General features: G+C 38.3%; 1 long non-coding RNA gene across 2 annotated transcripts in view; it reads right to left on the bottom strand.

Moving 5' to 3' along the window:
- Positions 1-18,256, bottom strand: part of LOC140616059 (uncharacterized) — a 47,028-nt gene extending 28,772 nt beyond the window's left edge. For both annotated transcript variants that reach the window (XR_012016557.1, XR_012016556.1), the window contains exon 1: positions 17,955-18,256. This is a non-coding gene — a long non-coding RNA (uncharacterized lncRNA). The remainder of the gene's footprint in view (positions 1-17,954) is intronic.
- Positions 18,257-19,828: the final 1,572 nt, after the last annotated feature.

Genomic DNA, 19,828 nt, shown 5'->3' with positions numbered 1-19,828 from the left:
TGGAAGAAATATGTCCATGCAGGATTTCAGACTTCTGGCCTCCAAAAATCTGAGAGAATAAATTCCTGTTGTTTGTGATTGTTTGTTATGGCAACCTTGGGAAACTAACACAGAGAATTTGCCTACTCCTGCTCAGAATACCAGTTGGCTTTGGTTCTTCAGGGTCCTGGGAATTGTTAAAAAGGATTATTTTGCAAGTTGCGTTTGGAGCTGGAAACACTTATTTCATTGTGAAATACTGTGACATTCCTTGTGTAAAAATAAACTTCCCTCCACAACCTTCTTCCTCCCAATCATCAGCGTATAGATAGATGGCAGATTGATGGTAGATAGATATAATATATATATGTAAACATACAAATATATACATTAATACTTAATAGTAATAATATTATTAATATTTAGTATTCTTAATTGCTAATATTCTAAGATGGTACTTAATACTATTTCATATCCTAACAATACAAGAGCCACTTGTAGCTCTTAATAATCTTTTAGCAATAAAATAAAAGCTTCAGCCCAGGGCCTTATTCTGAATAATTTACATTTTACACATTTCCATCCCTGAAGGAGGAAAGTAGCTGTTTCCCACCATTTCAGAAATTCTTTCTTGTGTCAATATCATAAGAGTCAGCTTGATCTGCTTTGTGTTTTCTTTTGGAGTATTTTCAAATCTCGATTTGAAGCTCATCTCAAAGTAAGAAAACAACACTTATGAATTAAAATAAAGATATTTCACTCATACTTAATTCACTGGAAAAACTGGAAAACTGTACCTCAGGATAAATCAGAGAACTGAAAGCATGCATGGACAGCATTTGGACTGCCTTATTGTGGGAGTTTCCTCTGATGACTTGTACTTGTGCTGTGGTATAAGGGTATTGCATGCAATTCTTTTATCTTTATTTCATTTGTTAAGAGATAAAAGATGCCTCTGTTTTCTCCAGTGGAGGCCTTTTGGCTTGAGGTTAAGAAAACAGTATGATCAAAGGGGATCTAGGATTGGAGGGTTAAAGGAAGGAAAAAGAGGTTTAATTGAGAAAGAACAAGGCATCCTCAGTGGAGAAATAGGATGCTGTGTCAGAAAACAGCTCTCATGGTGACTAAGACATAGGAGCAATCTGTTGCCAGAGGTCTCAGTTCTGTTGCTTCAAGGATTCTCACATCACTTATAAACCCAGAAGTCAGGAGATGGGGCATGGGAAAGTACATGGCTATGGGCACCCCTCTGTAAATTGGAGCAGTGACTAGGGACCCAAAGACCCTTGAGAAAACAGCTGCTTTCTTCCCCAGCACAACTTGATACCGTGAGAGATTTCATAAGAGGAAATTTACTTAGCTTATAAACAAAGTTTATTAACTTAGGAGATCTGTTTGTTTAACGAATGTCCATTTCTGAACTCCATTCATCAAATTGGCTCAGGCTTAGCGATCTGTGGAAACGACTGTCAAAGACCCTGCAAAGACAGCATAAGGAAAAAAACTCACACCCCAGGGCTTGGGGAGGTTTGCAATAAACACAAGAATTGAAGATAAATCCTAACTGTTTAAGATTATGAGCTGGATAAATAGATGTAGAAAGGAACTACCCCATGTCTTGTTGGGCATTGGAGTGAGGAATAGGAAGGAGTGAGGAAGGAATAGTAATGGCTAATTTGCCTTCCAGGCAAGTCATTCCAGATGAGGTTCAATGCTGGGCTGGGTTTGGGCCAACTATTTGCCAAAATGCCAGTGCAAACCATGTTTTATCTAGGGGATATTAGAAGTCAAAACTGGGAAGATGGAATTCTGCTATTGAGTTCTGAGGACAAATGTGGAGCTAGAAATAAGAGATAACATCAAGATAAGGAAAGCTGATAGTTGATGGCAGGGCCAGCCCTTGGTTCAACTCCAGGGAGCACCATTCATGCTGTAGTCTAATATGTATGGTGTCCAGTAGGGCTGGGCTTTGTGTAACCTACACTCTCTTGTAGCTGTGGATAGTAAAATGGACCATGGCACATGGATGAGAGACTGCATCAAATCTAAAAATGGCCTAGAGTTGGGGCACCCGGATGATGCAGTTAGTTAAGTGGCTGACTCTTGGTTTTGGCTCAGGTTGTGATTTCAGGGTCATATGTTGACCAGCTCCGAGTTGACTCTGTGCTCAGCAGAATCTGCTTAAGTTTTTCTCTCCCTCTCCCTTGGTGCCTCTTCCTCCCCACACTCTGTCTTTCATTCTCTCTCTCTTTCTAAATAATTAAATCTTTTAAATAAATGACCCAGAGTTTTGCATTTTTATTTGCTCCCCATTTTATTTTATTTATTTATTTATTTATTTATTTATTTATTTATTTGTTTGTTTATTTTTTATCGCTCCCCATTTTAAAAGCATAGATATCCTGAGATAAAGTCAAGATGTTGTGGAAAGAGAAAAGATCTAGAAATGAGGAGACATAGGGTCATATCCAGATCAAACAACTTTCTGAGAAGTTGATAAATTATTCAATATCGTCTGAGTCTGGTTCTTCATCTCTAGTTCAATGGTATCTGCTACACTTTTCTACCCCGCCAAAGTAGGTTTAAATTTGATCAAGAACATAAACAAGCACTAAATGCTTTGCTAATGATAGGGATTACAAATGAAACTATAGTTGGTGTAAGCAGGATGCTTTGATGGTCTACACAGCCCCACACATTGCCTGTCCCCTAACACCTCACCTTACCTCCTTCCACCCTGACTTCCTTCTCTCTGCTTTAGCCACTCCAGTCCTTTCAGTACTGTGTGCTCCCATGCCACTCCAAAGCCTAACCAGTTAGTCTTTCCTCTGCTTGGAAGGCTCTCCTCCAAGATATCAGTTTGCCTTTCTCCCTCAAACTCCTTTAGGGTTTGTTCAAATGCCAACATCTCAGTGGAGTTTTCCCTGATGGCACTCTATTTTAAATTGCCTACCTTCTAGCACATTTTAATTTTTTCCCCAAAATGTATCACTCTCCAATAGCAATTTAATTTACTTGCTATTGTGTGTAAATTCTGTCTTCCTCCAAAAGGATATAAGCTTATTGAAGGCAGGGATTTTTATTTGTTTTTAGAGTAAAGCCTAGAAAACTGTTAGGGAGATACATGGAAAGGGAAAAACCATTAAAAAACACAAATTCTCTCTCTTAACAGGATGCCTTTTGCACTTCAGTTGAAGTGGCTCTATCCAAAATAATGTGTGTAGATGCACTTTGCTAGCTGTATACCTAGCTCTATGTATAGCTCTGGCTCCTTTTGACATTACAGGACATTTTACTAAAATTTTAATTTATCCCCCTTGGTTTTTGCCCAAGAAGGAGCATTAGGAAATGTAAACCAGTAATTTACCCCATTTGCTGACTAATAAAATGAGATATTCTACAGAGAAGCCTTGAGTTAAATAAGATGAGCAGTAAGAGCCTTATGAGGGAGAGAAAACAGGTAGCAAAAAATGATGTCCATTGATTTCTCTCTCATGCTTTAGGTTTTTCTTATAAAACACATTGTCAGGGATCCCTGGGTGGCGCAGCGGTTTGGCGCCTGCCTTTGGCCCAGGGCGCGATCCTGGAGACCAGGGATCGAATCCCACGTTGGGCTCCCGGTGCATGGAGCCTGCTTCTCCCTCTGCCTATGTCTCTGCCTCTCTCTCTCTCTCTCTCTCTTTCTGTGACTATCATAAATAAATAAAAATAAAAAAAAAAAACAAACACATTGTCAGAGCTCAGTACCTTAGAAAAATCTGCTGTGCTATAGAACTATGAAGCATATATGAAGTTCTACAAACAAGAAACCTATTTCCCTTTGGGGATTATGTTCTAATTTTGAATTATTTTCTTCTGGCCTAGAACATGGTGCTAAATTATTCTTAAATAGCTTGCTACTGGATCAGTTTTGTACACAAGGACAGAATCACCTCACTGTGACCTTGTCAAAGTCAGTTTCTGGCCGGATGGGGATAGAAGAAGAGCTGGAAAGAAACACCACCCTTTTGCCAACCTGAAAATACATATTTATAGCTTATTTTCTTATATAGGTGGATACAACATTAGGATTTAAATGTTCACACCATATGAAAGCATCTATAGGTTTTATAATATACTGTGGGGAAGCAATAGTATCAACATATTAAACAGAAGTCTTTAGAATCTGCTTTGGACTGAGTGCATCCCTCCAAAATTCATATGTTAAATGTTAATGTCCATGTCCAATGTGGTGATATTTGGGGGAGGGGCCTTGGGAAGGTGATTAAGTTATGAGTAGATCCATCACGAATTGGGTTAGTGTCCTTATAAAAGAAACCCTAGAGACACTCCCCCATCTCTTTCTGCCATGTGAGGAACTGAGAAACCAGGATATCTACAAACCAGAAAGTGTGCTCTCAGAAGACACCAACCAATCTGCTAGAGCCTTGTTCTCTGACCTCTCAGCTTCCAGACTGAGAAATATATTTCTATTTTATTTTAATAAGATATTCAGTCTATTTATAAATCTCTCAGTTTTATTCTATCAGCCTGAACAGAGTAAGAAAGAATCAGTCTTGGATATAAATCTTAGTCTTTCTACATACTGGCTACATGACTGAGCCAGTTACTTAACCTACCTGAAACTTCAATTTTTCATCTCTAAAGTGGGTTTAATAATGGTCAAATGAGATAATGTATGTAGAAAGTTCAACAAATTGTACTTGCAAATAGTTATTCTTCTAAAAACTAAGAAGCATAGTTTTGTTAACCAGATAAACTTCCTCTTAATTAATGAGAGAGAGGACCAGAGCCAGAAAAAGGATGTAGCAAGAAAGGTGATATCGTCCCCTGGTAAAATTTTGACCCAATGACAAAATGATATCACTCTTCTGAGAACTGTTTAAGGCACCCCACAGCAGACCATCAGAGCTTTTTGTCTGTAGATGAACAGAAGGAAGCCAGTAGGCACCTGGACATACACTCTGAAGACAAGGAAAATGGCCTGCCCGTCCTTCCTTCTGTTTTCCTTTTTCCTTCTCTCTCTCTCTCTCCCTGTCTCCATCCTTCCCTCTCTCTCTACCTCTCCCTCTCTTTCTGATATATCTTTGTAACTTCATCATAGTTACCGTCTTTAATCAGTGCTGGTGTGTCTACACTGGATGCTCTCTGGACTTCAATGCAGAAAACCTGAGCTCTAGCCCATTTGGTTCACTAGTTGAGTTGGACAAATCATGTTACCTCAAAGTATAAAGGTTAAGAACATGGATTCGAGGACAGCCTGTCTGGATTCCAATAGTCTGCTCTACCACTTAGCACTAGGGTGACTTTCTTAACTTTCTTAACTCTCTTTGCCTAGTTTATCTACATGTGAAAAGGGAGGCGTAATAGTATCTACTTCGTTAAGTTGATATTTGAATCAAGTGAATCATTAATGTGAAGCACTTAAAATAGTACCTAGTACATAGGCTTATGAAAGTTTCCTATTGTAATCTGTAAAATAAGGAATTAGGAAGCTGTCCTAATTTGCTCCTTGTCAAGAATTAGGAAGCTGTCCAAATGTGCCACAGTTGGCTCAATTAATTAAATAATATAGCTGATCTTTGCTAGGCGTTTGGTTCTTTTGATCAGGTGTTTATCATGTCACATGATAGTCTATGTTCCTGTGCAGGAAGGAGACTTTAGGAGACTTGATTTGTTTTTGTTTTTCTTTTTTTAAGATTTTTATTTATTTATTCATGAGAGACACAGAGAGTGAGAGAGAGGCAGAGACACAGGCAGAGGGAGAAGCAGGCTCCACGAGGGGAGCCCAATGTGGGACTTGATTCCAGGATTCCGGGACCATGGCCTGGGCCGAAGGCAGACCCCCAACCACTGAGCAACCCAGGCATATCAGGAGCTTTGATTTGAACAGGATCAGCATATGAATATGTATCATCACTCAAGAGAATGAGGGTGGGCTGCATTCTACAATGTAGAGTGTAGCCACTCAAGCAAGAAGAGCCAAGGCCAAGTGCCTCAAGGCAGCATGACATGATAGAATGAAGTCGACCTGAAGCAAGGAGGTCCAGATTTATGTTCCAATCTTTGTGTTAGTGCATAGCAGATAGCAGTTTTGGGGATTTGTAAACTTTAGAGACTCAATTTTCTCATCTACTACTACTAAGTGGGGACAACAAAACCAACTTTGTAAATTGTTCTAAGAATTAAAGAAGAAATAAAACAGTCTAAGGAGATCAAGGAGTAGAGGGAAATACTTTATAAATGTATAGGCTCTAAAAATGGTAGTCATATAGTTATTCTCATTAGAATTTCAGCACATGGAGGGCCTTGAATTTGTGAGTTTTTCTTAAAAGAGAGGACTTTTATTTTATTTTTCTTATTTCTCTGCTATTGTTTTAATTATTACTGTTTTTGCCGAAGCAATATATTTAAGTAGTTCAAAAAGTAAAAACAAAAAACAAACCCCCAAAAAACCAACAAAGCAAAAAACCATAAGAAAGTATAAGAGTGAAAGATCTTCCTTCCCCACTCCTAATTCCCACGCTCTTCCTGTTACTATATTAGTTGGTGTGTGGGTGTATGTGTGTAAGCTCCCACAACTTTTGGATGCATATGCTGGCAAAGATATTTATACATTTCCAAATATGTTCCCCTCTGCCCACCCCCTTTTTAACCACAAATGGTGACACACTATACTCATTGTCCTTTACTTCGCTTTTTTCTTAAATCTGAGAGAAACCTCTGTTTCAGTACATAAAAAGCTTTCTCATTTCCTTTTTCTCTTTAACCACTAAATGAGTTATATTGTATGAAGGTACCACAATTTAAGTTTCCTACTGATGGAAATTCAATTTGTTTTTAATCTTTGCTATTACAAATTATTTCATGTATATGTGAATATATTTATAGAACAAATTTCTAAAAGTGTAATTTCTGGGTGGAGAAGTTTAAGCACTTATAATTTTAACATTTATTGACAAACTGGCCTTTATAAGGATTGCACTAGCTTATTCTCCCAGCAGAAATCCATTTCCCCACCACATTCTTGCCAAAAAAAATCTTGAAGCTTTTGCCAACAAGTTTGTTCCTAAATGGACTATATATAGGAATCATTTATTATTTTCTTTTTTCTCAATTGTTTAATTGTTTCATTTTCTCAATTGCATTCTTTCATTAGGCTTTTCTATTCTTTCTTTCTTTTTTTTTTTTTTAGGGAGAGTCACTTTATATCTGTGATATAATTTGAAAAGTATTTCTTCTCAATTTGACACTGTCTTTTGGATTTGTCTATGGCATGTGCATGTATGTATGTGTTTTATCATATACAACTCACTAAACTTTTTTTTTATAAGTTTTTTATTTATTTATGATAGTCACACACACAGAGAGAGAGAGAGAGAGAGAGAGAGAGAGAGAGGCAGAGACACAGGCAGAGGGAGAAGCAGGCTCCATGCACCGGGAGCCCAACGTGGGACTCGATCCCGGGTCTCCAGGATTGCGCCCTGGGCCAAAGGCAGGCGCCAAACCGCTGCGCCACCCAGGGATTCCCCCTCACTAAACTTTTATGTTGTCACTTAATCAGCCTTTTATCGCTATTGATTTTGAGTCATAGTAAGAGCTTTTCCACTCAAAAGACATAACAAATCTTCCATATTTTGCTCTAGGTCTTTAATAAATTTGTTTCTTACATTTTAATATTGGATTTATGTGGAATTTATGTTAGTTAAGTAGTTATGTTCGGAGTATAGATCTAATTCTTTTGTCCCCAAATGGTCCCCTAATTGTCATTTATCAAGTAGTACTTTTCCCCACTGATTTTGAGATGCCATCTCTATCATAAACAAAATTCCCATGTGCACGGAGTGTATGTCAGGTCTTTGAGAACTGTGACTTCCAACAAGTGAATCCACCAGAAAGTGTAAAATTGTTGGAAGGCAAACAAGAAGAGCATGGGACTTTGTCAGGAACATTATCATCAATATGACCCTGTGTCCTATATTCCTGCTATTTACTTTAGAATCTTTTTTAATACTCTGGAGGAACTATGCTACAGGAGGTGGAAGTTTCTGGGCAGGAACTGGTTCTACATTTGTAGAGAGTATATTCATTATGGAATCACATCAAAATAAATATAAAATCTACTGTGGCTGGACTGAGACTACCTGTGTCTGTTGAGGGTCATAAAAGTCATAAAAAGATACCTAGCAAATGGAGTCAGATTCAGCCTCAGTTCTAAAGCTTCTAGTGTCCCTAGGAGACAGAGCAAAAAACTATTTAATGCCATTTTTCTTTACATTTCTCTCTAGTTACCCCTTCAAAGTTCAAGTCATTGTAATAATAATAACTAAATGTATTGAGAGTTCTTATGGGACTAGACCCTGCTAAGTGCCTCATTTACATTATCTCATTTGATCCTCACAGCAGCTCTGTGAAGGAGCTTTTCATATCAGGTTTTTTAAATGTAGACAATGGAAGCCAACTCTACCCAAGTCAAGCCCAAGGAGAATTTATAATAATGACATGAGTAAAGGATGGTCACAGAATTCAAGGAATAGCTGAAGAAACAGATTTGGAAAGGGCAGGGAAGAGTAAGTAGGATTTGGATGAACAGGAACTAATTAATATACTGGTCTGTTGGAATTTCCCTGAAGAAATGAATTAACGTTAGCCCTTTCTCATCATTTTTTTTTTTACATCACTTGAGCCAAACTGTCCAATAAGCCCAATTCTTTTCCAATTCACCAGCTAAATTCAACCACATAAGTGAACTCAGGTGAAACCAGCAGAAAAATTGCCTATCCAGAATTGTGAGAAATACCAAAATATTGTTGTTTAATTGTTAAATTTAGGAATAGATAGCTGATGTTGTTAGATTGATCTAATTTGAGTCATATCTACCTCTTGCCTCATGCCCTTTAAGAGAAAGCAGAGAATATTAACTAATAGTTCAATTAGGACTAAACACAAATGAGTGATATCTTAAGGATAGGGGAATGTATAACCAGTGATCAAAAAACCCAGCAAATATATACTAGACTATGGTCTTATGTATATGTATATTATAATCATGGTATATATAGTATATCACTATAACTATTATGCTTTATAATACTATAACCATTTTATAGAAAATAAAGGAAATTAAGACTTAGAAAGCAAAGTCTTTTTATTTTTTAATTTTTTAAAAAGATTATTTATTTATTTATTCATGAGAGACATATTGAGAGAGGCAGAGATATATAAAGGCAGAGGGAGAAGCAGGCTCTCTGTGAGGAACGCAATGCCAGACTTGATCCCAGGATCCCGGGATCATGACCCAAGCCAAAGGCAGATGCTCAACCACTGAGCCACCCAGGCATCCCAAAGCAAAGTCTTTTTGTTCTCTAAAGCAGTGAAATATTATGGGATTCTGTTACACATATTTTTCATTTTGAAATAGTTTCTCACCAAAAATTTCAAAAATAGTATAGAATGTCATTATGTACCGTTCCCTCAACCTCCTCCAATGATAGCATCTTATACACCCATAGTCTGTTATCAAATCAGATGGAATTGGTTTGAACAGTTTTATCCTGTTCTGAAGTCCTCATTAATAATGAGGACTCTGAGTCTCAGAGTTGTGCTCATTACACACTAGCAAGAAAAACCATCAATTTATCTCAAGCCTATTTCTTTCCTTCTCCTTTATTACCTGACTGCTTCTAGCAAGAAGAATGCTACCACAGTGGGGTGTTCTCTGGCTTCATGAGTGAAACCATCTTATAGGGCCTCACATGCCGCCCCTGTAATCATCTCTCCAACTGGGAGATACATTCTACATAGTCCTAAGTCAGCATCTATGTGAGACCTTCCGGAGAAGAATTAATAAGTTCTTCCTATTTTTGAAATAGCTGATACACAATTTGTATCAAAATTATTCGAATTTCAATTAGATCATGAAGCTTTCAAGACTGGCAGACATTTTATTCATTCTTATAGACCTAGAAGTTAACACATTCTCGGTAAATGTTTGCTGACTTAAAAGAAAAGGAGAGGATCTTCTATGATTTACTATGGCAAAAGACTTTTTAATTTATTGAATATTGGGATCCTTGGTCATCTCGACTTTACATTTGCTTGTTTCACATCATTAGTATTGGTTGAAATACAGGTTCAATCCTTTTTATTTATCTCAATTATTGTACAGCAAACTGCACACCAGAAACCACTATTGACTTAGCTAAGAGACAACAACTCAAATGACTAGAAGTTCCATCATTCTCCCCACCATCACCCACCTCCATTCTACCTTTTCCAAAAAATGGAACAACAACAACAAAAATCCTCAACAGCAAAAACTATGCAAGATGAAAATGGGTTTTTTATTTTAGTTATCTTAAAACAGTGCTTTGAAAACTAGATGTACATCTATTTCATCTTGGGATCTTATTAAAATGCAGATCCTGACTCTGTAGATCTAGGGCTTAGGAAATATGGTATCCTACATTTCCAACAGCCTCCTGGAGGAAGTCAAGGCTACTGGTCTGTATATCACACTTGGAGCAGCTTGAACCTAGGGAGACCAGCTGATAGAGGTGTTAGATAAACAGATGAGCAAAAAAGATCAGAAAACCTGGGAAACACTTATCTCAAAGTTAATGGATTGCTTTTGGGTCATCTGTAGCTGGTCTCCCAGTTTAATTGACTAACAGAGTTTGCAGCTGTTATAAATTGAGAAATGTCTCCTATGACAACTCTTCCACAGGACATTCAGAACTTGGAACTCAGCCCTAACACACTGATAAATTTCATAAAGCTACAAATGTGTGAAAAGAGCAATGGATGGCTGTTTGTGTGTTTTTTATTTCAACAATATGTGCCGAAGCCCACAATTTTGGCACTTGAACTTAATTTCTTAACTCAATCGGAAAACCCTTGACTTGTTGACATTATTCTATATGATTTGAACCCAAAGATGCATCAGATATTATAACTGATTCTATTTATGTAAGTTGATAAAATATAAGACTACATATGTAATCTATGCATCTGGTGAGCACCTAGTATTTACTCATACTGTGAAGGAGAAATAGAAGTCTCTATCCATAAGATGCTTGAAACAAAAATGATGAGAAGTTAACTATAGTATAGAGGGATCCATGGTGACTAGTATAAGGTAGAAATAATTCAGTGCTGAATTGTGTGGTACAATCCACACTAAAATCCCAATGGCCTAGCATTAATCTAGTTTTGAGAGTTCAGCTTTGAGTTCCATAATAAGATAATTAGAGATAAAACAATTAAAAAATAATAAATGAGTCACTTTCAAAGAGTACAGCCCAATCTCAAGGGCAAGAATAATCTGACCAAGGTAATAACTAGTTCCCACCAGCACTTTGCTCTTTTAGATCTACATCCTTAATGGTGTAGTTAGCCTCTGTCATTAGCTCTTGGTAATGGTAATGGTAATAGTCAGCAGGTTGTGGTAGGCATGCAGTAGTCACCCACTTTCCCACCCATACTTTACCTAACTTATTTTGCCTTAACCAGAAACAAAGTTCCTTATCTCATCAGACTATAGGCAAGAGTGGGTGAATAAAATACACATGGACATATTGTCACCTTCTAATAGTAATGAGAAAAATAATTTTAAGTCTCTAAGAGATGATTTCCCCATGTGAGGGTAGTTTCTTCATGTTGCTATCAGGTATCTCAAGGGAATAAATAAAGGGATATTAGCAGTAGAAGAAAAATCAGGCTCCACCTTAATGTTTATGTTTTATTAAAGACTGAAAGTAACCTTATAGTGATAACAGCTAGCCCCTCAAGGTCCTGAGAACATTGCTTCCAAATTCCTTAGAGACTTACACTATCCGTAAACCCCACTAATTAAAAAAATATAATCAGTTCCTCCTCACAATCCCAGTGCAGTTCTTTCTGGCCACAGGTCCTGTCTCTGTGCTATAATAAAATCATGTTTTTGCACCAAAAATGTCTCAAGAATTCTTTCTTAGCCATTAGCTCACAAACCCCAAAACTTCCAAATTTCGTCATTACCATCTTGGAGAGATAGCCATGGGGCTCTCTCCCTTTGATGAGTCTGAAAGGTAGAGTGACTAGGCGTTAGGTCTTAGGTAATTTTAAATACAGGTTTTATTATTTAGGCCAACAGGTCAGCATCATTGAAAAGATCATCTGTTAAACTCACAGATCCCAAGAAAAAGGGGCCCACGTTAGGCTATACAAGGTCACAAGGGAAGTATCAGGGTTGGTCAAGAAACACAGGGAGTGGGGGGAAATGAGAGCAAGTGCTTTTATTGTGGTTTCCATGGGAAGGAGCAAACAAAGAAAGATGAACAGGCTTTAGATTCACTGGTTTGAATAATTTCAGCATTGTAGATTGTGGCTCAGATTGTGAGAGCCAGATAGGAAAGGTGGTTATGAGTGTAGGCTCTGGATTGGCTAGTTTGCTTTTGAAAGGCCTTCAGTGTGAATTGTTTACTAGCTTTGTTAGAGCTAGGAGGAGCAGTATGTTGTTAATAGGCTATCAGATTTCCTGGCAATGAAAATATCCGTGGCTGAGGTTGGAGCTCCAGCATTAGGTAGGTTTTTGTTTTCCAATTTAGCCAATATGTGTGTGGGCCCTTTTTCTCAGTCGTTGGTTTCATCAGTGACATTCTTTGAGTTATAGGGCTAGTCTTACACAACTAGAAAGCACATGAGTCTCAGTATTTGCCATGTCTGGTCAAAATAATGGTTTACTTGGAAGATTTGGGCCTCTAGATTGCAAATCAATGAAAGCCACCAGATCAATAGTAATGAAACCAACAGTCAACAGAAGGGTGTTGAGCTGCACTTGACAGTTTTTGTTTTCCCTTGATTTTATAAGGCAGAAGTTTATGATCAAATGGATTCCACATAGATGAGTAGGTACCTGGGTCATGGGGCAATCTATGGTCAATGAGTCCTTGGTTAATATTAGGCATTCTCCAACTGGTCTTTAGCCTTTATGGAACAGAAGCAAGATCAAACATGTATAAAGAAAGAGGAAGACAAAGGATCTCATATATATTGAGTCTTTATATACACAGATGTGACACATATCCTCCTTTACATATAGGGAAAGATGAGGAGAAAATTTTTTTAAAAAGATTTTATTTACTCATTCATGAGAGATACAGAGAGAGGCAGAAACAGGCAGAGGGAGAAGAAGGCTTCCTGTGGGGAACCCATTAGGGGACTTGATCCCAGGACCCGGGGATCATGGCCTGAGCCAAAGGCAGATGCTCAACCCCTGAGCCACCCAGGCATCTGGGGGACAAAATTTTTTAAGTTGGTACTCAATGCAAGTCATTCAAGGAATCTTCAATTAAAAGAGATTGAAGCCTGGGGCAAGGTGGAGATCTTTTTAGGGATACCCAATGCTAAAATGACTGAATAAAGTTTGGCTAATTGTGTTGATCTTTGGATCTTATTACTTATTGGGGACATCCTGGCCAAGGAATGGAGAGTAGCAGCATTTCACTGAACTCCATTATTTTGATGGTTGGCAGTGCAATTGGTATATTCTATCAATTCTCATTGCTGTTTACTTAGTAAATCCCAAGTAGCCAAGGGATCTAGGATAAGGGTGACCACCTCTAGCACTATGGAATCTGGTAAAAGGTTGAAGTCAAAGGAGACCACCCCGTCCTATAGATGGAATATGCCAGAGACCTCAGGTTTGGCTCCGTTATGTATTTCAGAGATCTTGATAGACATCCTGAACTTGTGGAAACTGTTTCCATGACTCAAAGAAAAATGGGCAACTAGAAATGGAAATCACAGAGGTTTAGCATCTTTAACAGCCTCTAGTTCCCACAAAATCCAGTAAATAACCAGTCATTTTGTTTTTTGTTTGCTTGTTGCTATTTGTCTTTAATGGTATATAGCACGAGGCTGAGGAGGGCAGTTTCTGGCATCAGAAGTCCTTGGGCAATTCATGGACATCAGAGGTGATCCAAAGATTTAAGTGGGAAAAGTTTGTCAAAGTCTTTATAGTGAAAGAGTCACTGAGGCACTAATGGGAGTGCCTGTTGATTTCAACTGGGACAGTTTTTAAGTCTTTTGTTGGAGTGAGCCCAACTTAAGGTGGGCTGATTTGTGGCAGCACTAGTAAGATTAAGTAAAATTTGTAAATGAGGAATATGTTGCCACCAGAAACCAAAAAAGACTGAAAAATGTTGGACATCTATGTTCTTAATTAGTCTGTCAAAGGAATCTCCTTGGAGGACAATGTCAATGCAGCAACATTTGTGTGCTTCTGGAGAGAGGTGGGTACAGTTAGATCTTGTCTGCAAAGATGGTGTGCCATGGCAAAGTAGTTGAGGTACCTCAGGGGTAGCCTTGAAATGTATTGTGTGCTTTTGAAGCTGAAGACAAACTATGGCTACCCATCTGCTGAAATGGGCACTGAACAGAGCATATTAGCCAGATCTATATTAGTAAGATGGGTACCAGTTGTGGATTAGACAAAGCCAGTGATTTTAATAGTGGGCATTGGGCATGGGGACCCCTGCATTAGGGTTTCAATAATCTACCATGAAGCACCATTTATTTTTTCCACAGCTAAGAATCAGAAAAATTGGGCTTTTGACTGGAGAGGCAATGGGGATAATTGTCCCTTTATTAATGAGATTTTATATGTTTTAATACTTGAAGGCCCTATTTTAACTTAATTTGGGCCGTTTTAACTGGGAGTCCATGGAGTTCCATTTTATCAAGGCCAAATTGTAAGTGCCAAAGACTTGATTCATTTTAATTTATTACTCATGGTGTTGAGAATGTCCATGCCCAATATGGGACATTTTAGAGCAATAGCTACTACGACTATGAGAAATTTAGGCAAGGTTATCATTAAAATGAGCCATACTTACTTTTCCTCTATTCTATTCTTAGTTACTTTCTTAAAATTATAGGGCGTACAGTGTTCAAACTTAGCAGTATCCCCAGATATAACTATAATTTGAGCCTCAGCATTAAGTCTATGAAGCTGTGTCATTTGAGTGCATTTTAGCAAATGCAAGAATTATTTAGAGACTATGCTATAGACACAAAAAGTTGATCAGCACCCTTTATTCAAATTAGTAAGCTTTGGTATATGTAATTATTATATATCATTTATTATACATAAATTTTAGTATATAAATATTAATATAACCCTAACCCTCATCCTAACTCGAATGCAGCAAATATTTTCAGCCACAACACAAATGCACACCAGCAGGCAGGGATACCTTCTCAGGCTGCCGCTGCCATCTAGTGAAACCAGTTAGCAAGCCAAGAACAGTCTAGTGCTATGTCATTGCAGTTTGAGGCCAAACCTCCCTGCTCACTGCATCAATTGTTTTAAATACAGGTTTTATTATTATTTAGGTGTGACAAGGCCGACAGATCAGGAAACGATAGCCATTGAAGAGACAGTTCGTTGTACCCACAGTTCTTAAGGGGAGGGGCCCACCACACATTGGAGGGTCATATGAATAAGCACAAGGTCAGTCAGAAGGCAGTGGGGATGGGGAAGTGTGAGGAAGAGCCTTTATTGTGTGCCAAGTTTCTATATATCTCTTACAGGGACATTTGTCATTGGATTTAGGACCCACCCAGATAATCTAGGATGATCTCCTTATTTCAAAATCCTTAAATTAATTACATCTGCAAGGCTCCTGGGTGGCTCAGTCAACCAAGTGTCCCACTCTTGATTTTGGCTCAGGTCATGATCTCAGAGTCCTGGGATCAAGCCCTGAGTTGGGCTCTGTGCTCAGCAGGGCTGTGTGAGGATTCTCTAACTCTCCTTCTGCCCCTCCACCTGCTTATGTCTGCTCTCTCTCTCTCTCTCTCAAATAAATAAATAAATAAATAAATAAATAAATAAATCTTAAAAAAATTAATTACATCTGCAATAAGTTTTCCAAACAAGGTAATACAGGTTCCAGGGATTTGACATGGATTGTTTTTTTCTTTTTTCTTTTTTTTTTTTTTTGGATTGTTTTTTTCTTTTGTGGGAGGAGGAGGGAGATTCCATTCAACTCACTATAACTGCCTTTTAATTATATCACAAATATGACCAAATCTCACCATCTCTACTGCTACCTCCTTGGTCCCAGATATCATCATCTCCCCCCTAGACAAGAGCAAAAGCTCTTTACTGGTCTCTCTACTTTCATTCTTGCTCCTGAAGGAGTTCAAAACAATCTTCCCCTCCACCCTCCCTAAATATGCCACTTTGGCAGGAGGCTTATTTAGAACTAAAGAAAATCTAAACCCATCGGACTCCGGAAAAGCTCTTTACCACCTTTTTAACTGCCTAAAAGAAATACAGATCTCCCCATACGTGGGAAAACCTGGAATTATAAAGGAAATTTACACTGGAAAGGAAGAAATTTACATATTACCGGGAAGAAAGCTATTACCAGAGATAATTTTTTTAAAAAACAACTAATCTACAGGGCAGGGCAACCTTTGTTTGTGGAACATTTCCTCCTCTCAGCTTCCTATGAATTGACTTCCTCCTCTGTAGCCCCAGCTCCCTACTCCTTTCCTTGGCTCAGGATGGTATAGAAGACTCAATTGTTAGCTGCCTTTTGAGTCTTCTATCTTTATGGGGATCCCCTACATGTACATAATTTTATTTTTCTCTTGTTATTCTGTCTTATATCATTTTAATTGTTAGAACAACTAGAGAATCTAGAAGGGTAGATGTAAAAGTTTTTCTTCCCCTACATCCCCTAACTATGTATTCTCTAAAATGCAGCCAAGATTATTCTTTTAAGATCCAAGTCAAATCAAAATCATATCACTAGTCAGCTGAGAAACTGCATTGGCATAGGCCTCCTTCTCATGTAAAATAAAATGTGAAGCCCTTATTCTTGCCTTTGTAATTTGGCCTCTAGATTCCTCTTCAATTTTTATCTCCTACAACTTTTTTTCCTGTGACCCCATTCTCCAGCTTGCTTGCTATTCTCTCAAGCAAGCTAAGCAGCTCCAAGGCTTTCACATTTGGCCCCCACCCCAGCTGGACTCCTCTTCTCCAGTATGTATCCCTGGCTTGTTCTAGTACCTCATCCTGGTTTCTACTCAATTGGGTCCCATCTTTTCAAAGAAGCCTCCACTGAATACCTTACTTGACTTAATTCTATATCTTGCAACTTTTTCTTGGCACTGTGCGGTGTATAATATTCTATGTGTTCACTGTCTGTGCTCCCAGAAGGCAAGAGCTTCTCTGTTCCCGGATAGTACCTAAAACAGTGCAGGGCACACAGAAGGCTTAAAGAATGCTTTCTGTTGGAAGGAATGAACAGATGAATGAATGAATGAACAAATCATTCTGTTGAGGATTTTCCTAATTAGAGTCATTTTACCATTTGCCAAATTATACCCAGTGGCTGCCCCATTTCTGAACCAAAGTCCACATAAAAGCACTACCTGTATTCAAGGGAACAATGAGAACGTTGAAAATAAAAATTTTTATTGAAGTATAATTTTATTGTTTTTAATTTATGTTTTAAACAGTAGAAACTGGGCTTATGTTGAAGAAACTAGGACATGAGAATTATGTAGTTTATTGCTTAGGAAAATGTGCAGCGATATCATCGTTGTTTACACATAGACAAGGGAAAAGCAACCGTAAGGATAATTCCTTTCAAATCCTGCTTTCTAGGGATATGGGAAATGGCCATTTCTGACCAAACTCAAATTGAGTTTGAGTTCTCTATAATGGCCAATTCTATTGAAATTAATTATTAATGATTTACTGCATTTTTACCTGAGTTCGTAGGTACTAGATTGAGAAAGAAAAACTGTGTATTCTGTATAAACAATTATGTAAACAATAGACAAATTAAATAAAGAAATGAAAACATAAGAGAATGTTAAGTGATACAGTAAGCACAGTTGAGAGAGGCAGCTGGAGATGAGCTGCTCAGAGCCAGGCTAAAAGTGTTCAGTATCATGCAATGAAGGGCTCAGGGGCTCACCTTAGATCCAGACCCTTCTCTGCCATGCTCCTCTATCAGGGCACTGCATCCTGGTCCACATTTCTCCAGCTATTGGCTGAGAGTAAACATAATTCTTAGAATAACAAGGTACTTTCATATGATGACTCTCTTATCACCTACTGCTTGGAATTCCTTGTCAGCTTCCCCACTGACTGGACTGACCTCTTAATGTGCTTTTGTAAGCAATGCCTGATTTAACCTCTGCCTGAACAAGGCCAGGCCAGGACTCTCTGACTACATGTGCTAGGACTGACCTCTGCAGTTGTATGGGTTTCCCCGGCTGCTCTCTGCTCCTACCTGGCTCTGTTCTCCTCCTCCCAGGCGCCTCCACCTCTCTCACTCATCATGTTATTGGCCCTGAGCAGAGCCAAACTCTCTTTTGGTCCTGTGCCCAGCCAGTCTCATGTGTTCCCCAAGAGGTAGCCAAGAACTGGAAGTCCCTTCTTTCTGTGTAATTCAGATAGACCTGCAGGCAGACTGTAGGCAGGCAAGTGCCCCAGGCCATCTGTCTGCCCTGGAAGCTTCTGTTCACAGCATAGATTGGTAGAGGGGGTGGGTGATTTGAGGCAGGCATAGACACAGGATCTGAATTTTTTCACTTCTGTTTCACTTCTCAAACCTCTCCTCTGAAATGCCCCTTGCTAAGGCCTCTAATGACCATTATGTGCCCAAATCTTATTCACCTAGCTATCAGTCCTGATTTTTTTTTCTTTCCTTGCTTATTTTCCTGTGGCTGCCATAAACTGAGTGACTTAAAACAACATAATTTCTTTTTTCTATCACTTTTAGAAGGCTTTTATTAATATGATTGTATATATTGTGACCTGTGAACCACAGTGTGGTTAACACATTGGATAAAATTACACTGAACTCTCTAAAAAAAAAAAAATACAATGAGCATTCTTGGAAATTTTTTTTTCATACATGTGCCATCACAGAATATTTTAAAGGAAGCACCTTCTGGTAAACATCTTCATTCATAGAAATAACACTACTCTTTTTTTTTCTTCAAGATTTATTTAAATTCCAGTTAGTTAACATACAGCATAACAGTTTCTGATGTAGGATCTAGTGATTCATCATTTATATACAGCACCTGGTATTCATCACAGCCAGTATCCTGCTTAACCCATAACCCATTTGACCCATCCCACTGCCCACCTCCCCTTCAGCAACTCTCAGATTGTTCTCTATAGCTTAGAGTCTGTTTCCTGGTTTGCTTGTATTTTTCCCCATATATTTATATGTTTTGTTTCTTAAATACCACATATGAATGAATTTACATGGTATTTGTCTTTCTCTGATGACTTATTTCTCTTAGCAAAATACACGTTAGCTCCAACTGCATCCTTGCAAATGGCAAGATTCCACTCTTTTTGATGGCTGAGTAATATTCCATCGTGTGTATGTATGTGTGTGTGTACCACACCTTCTTTATCCATTCATCAGTCAATGGACATTTGTGCTCTTTCCATAATTTGGCTATTGTTGAAAATGCTGCTATAAACATCAAGGTCAATGTACCCCCTCTTTGAATAGTATTTTTGCACCCTTTGGGTAGATACCTCATAGTACAATTGTTGGGTTATAGTGTAGTTCTATTTTTAACTTTCCAAGGAAGCTTCATGCTGTAAAAAACAACAGAAATTTATTTGCTACGGTTCATGAGTCTAAAATCAAGATGTTAGTGGGGTTGGTTCCTACCAGGGACTCTGAAAGAGAATCTATTCCATGCTTATCTCCAGCTTCTAGTAATTACTGGCAATTCTTGGCTTTCTTTGGCTGGTGGAGGCATCTGTCTAATCTCTGCCTCAGTCTTCACATAGACTCTTTCGCTGAGTTTCTTTGTCTCT

This window comes from Canis lupus, chromosome 24 (assembly GCF_048164855.1).
Source record: "Canis lupus baileyi chromosome 24, mCanLup2.hap1, whole genome shotgun sequence".
Classification (NCBI taxonomy): Eukaryota; Metazoa; Chordata; class Mammalia; order Carnivora; family Canidae; genus Canis; species Canis lupus.
This window is presented reverse-complemented; position numbering and strand designations above follow the sequence as displayed.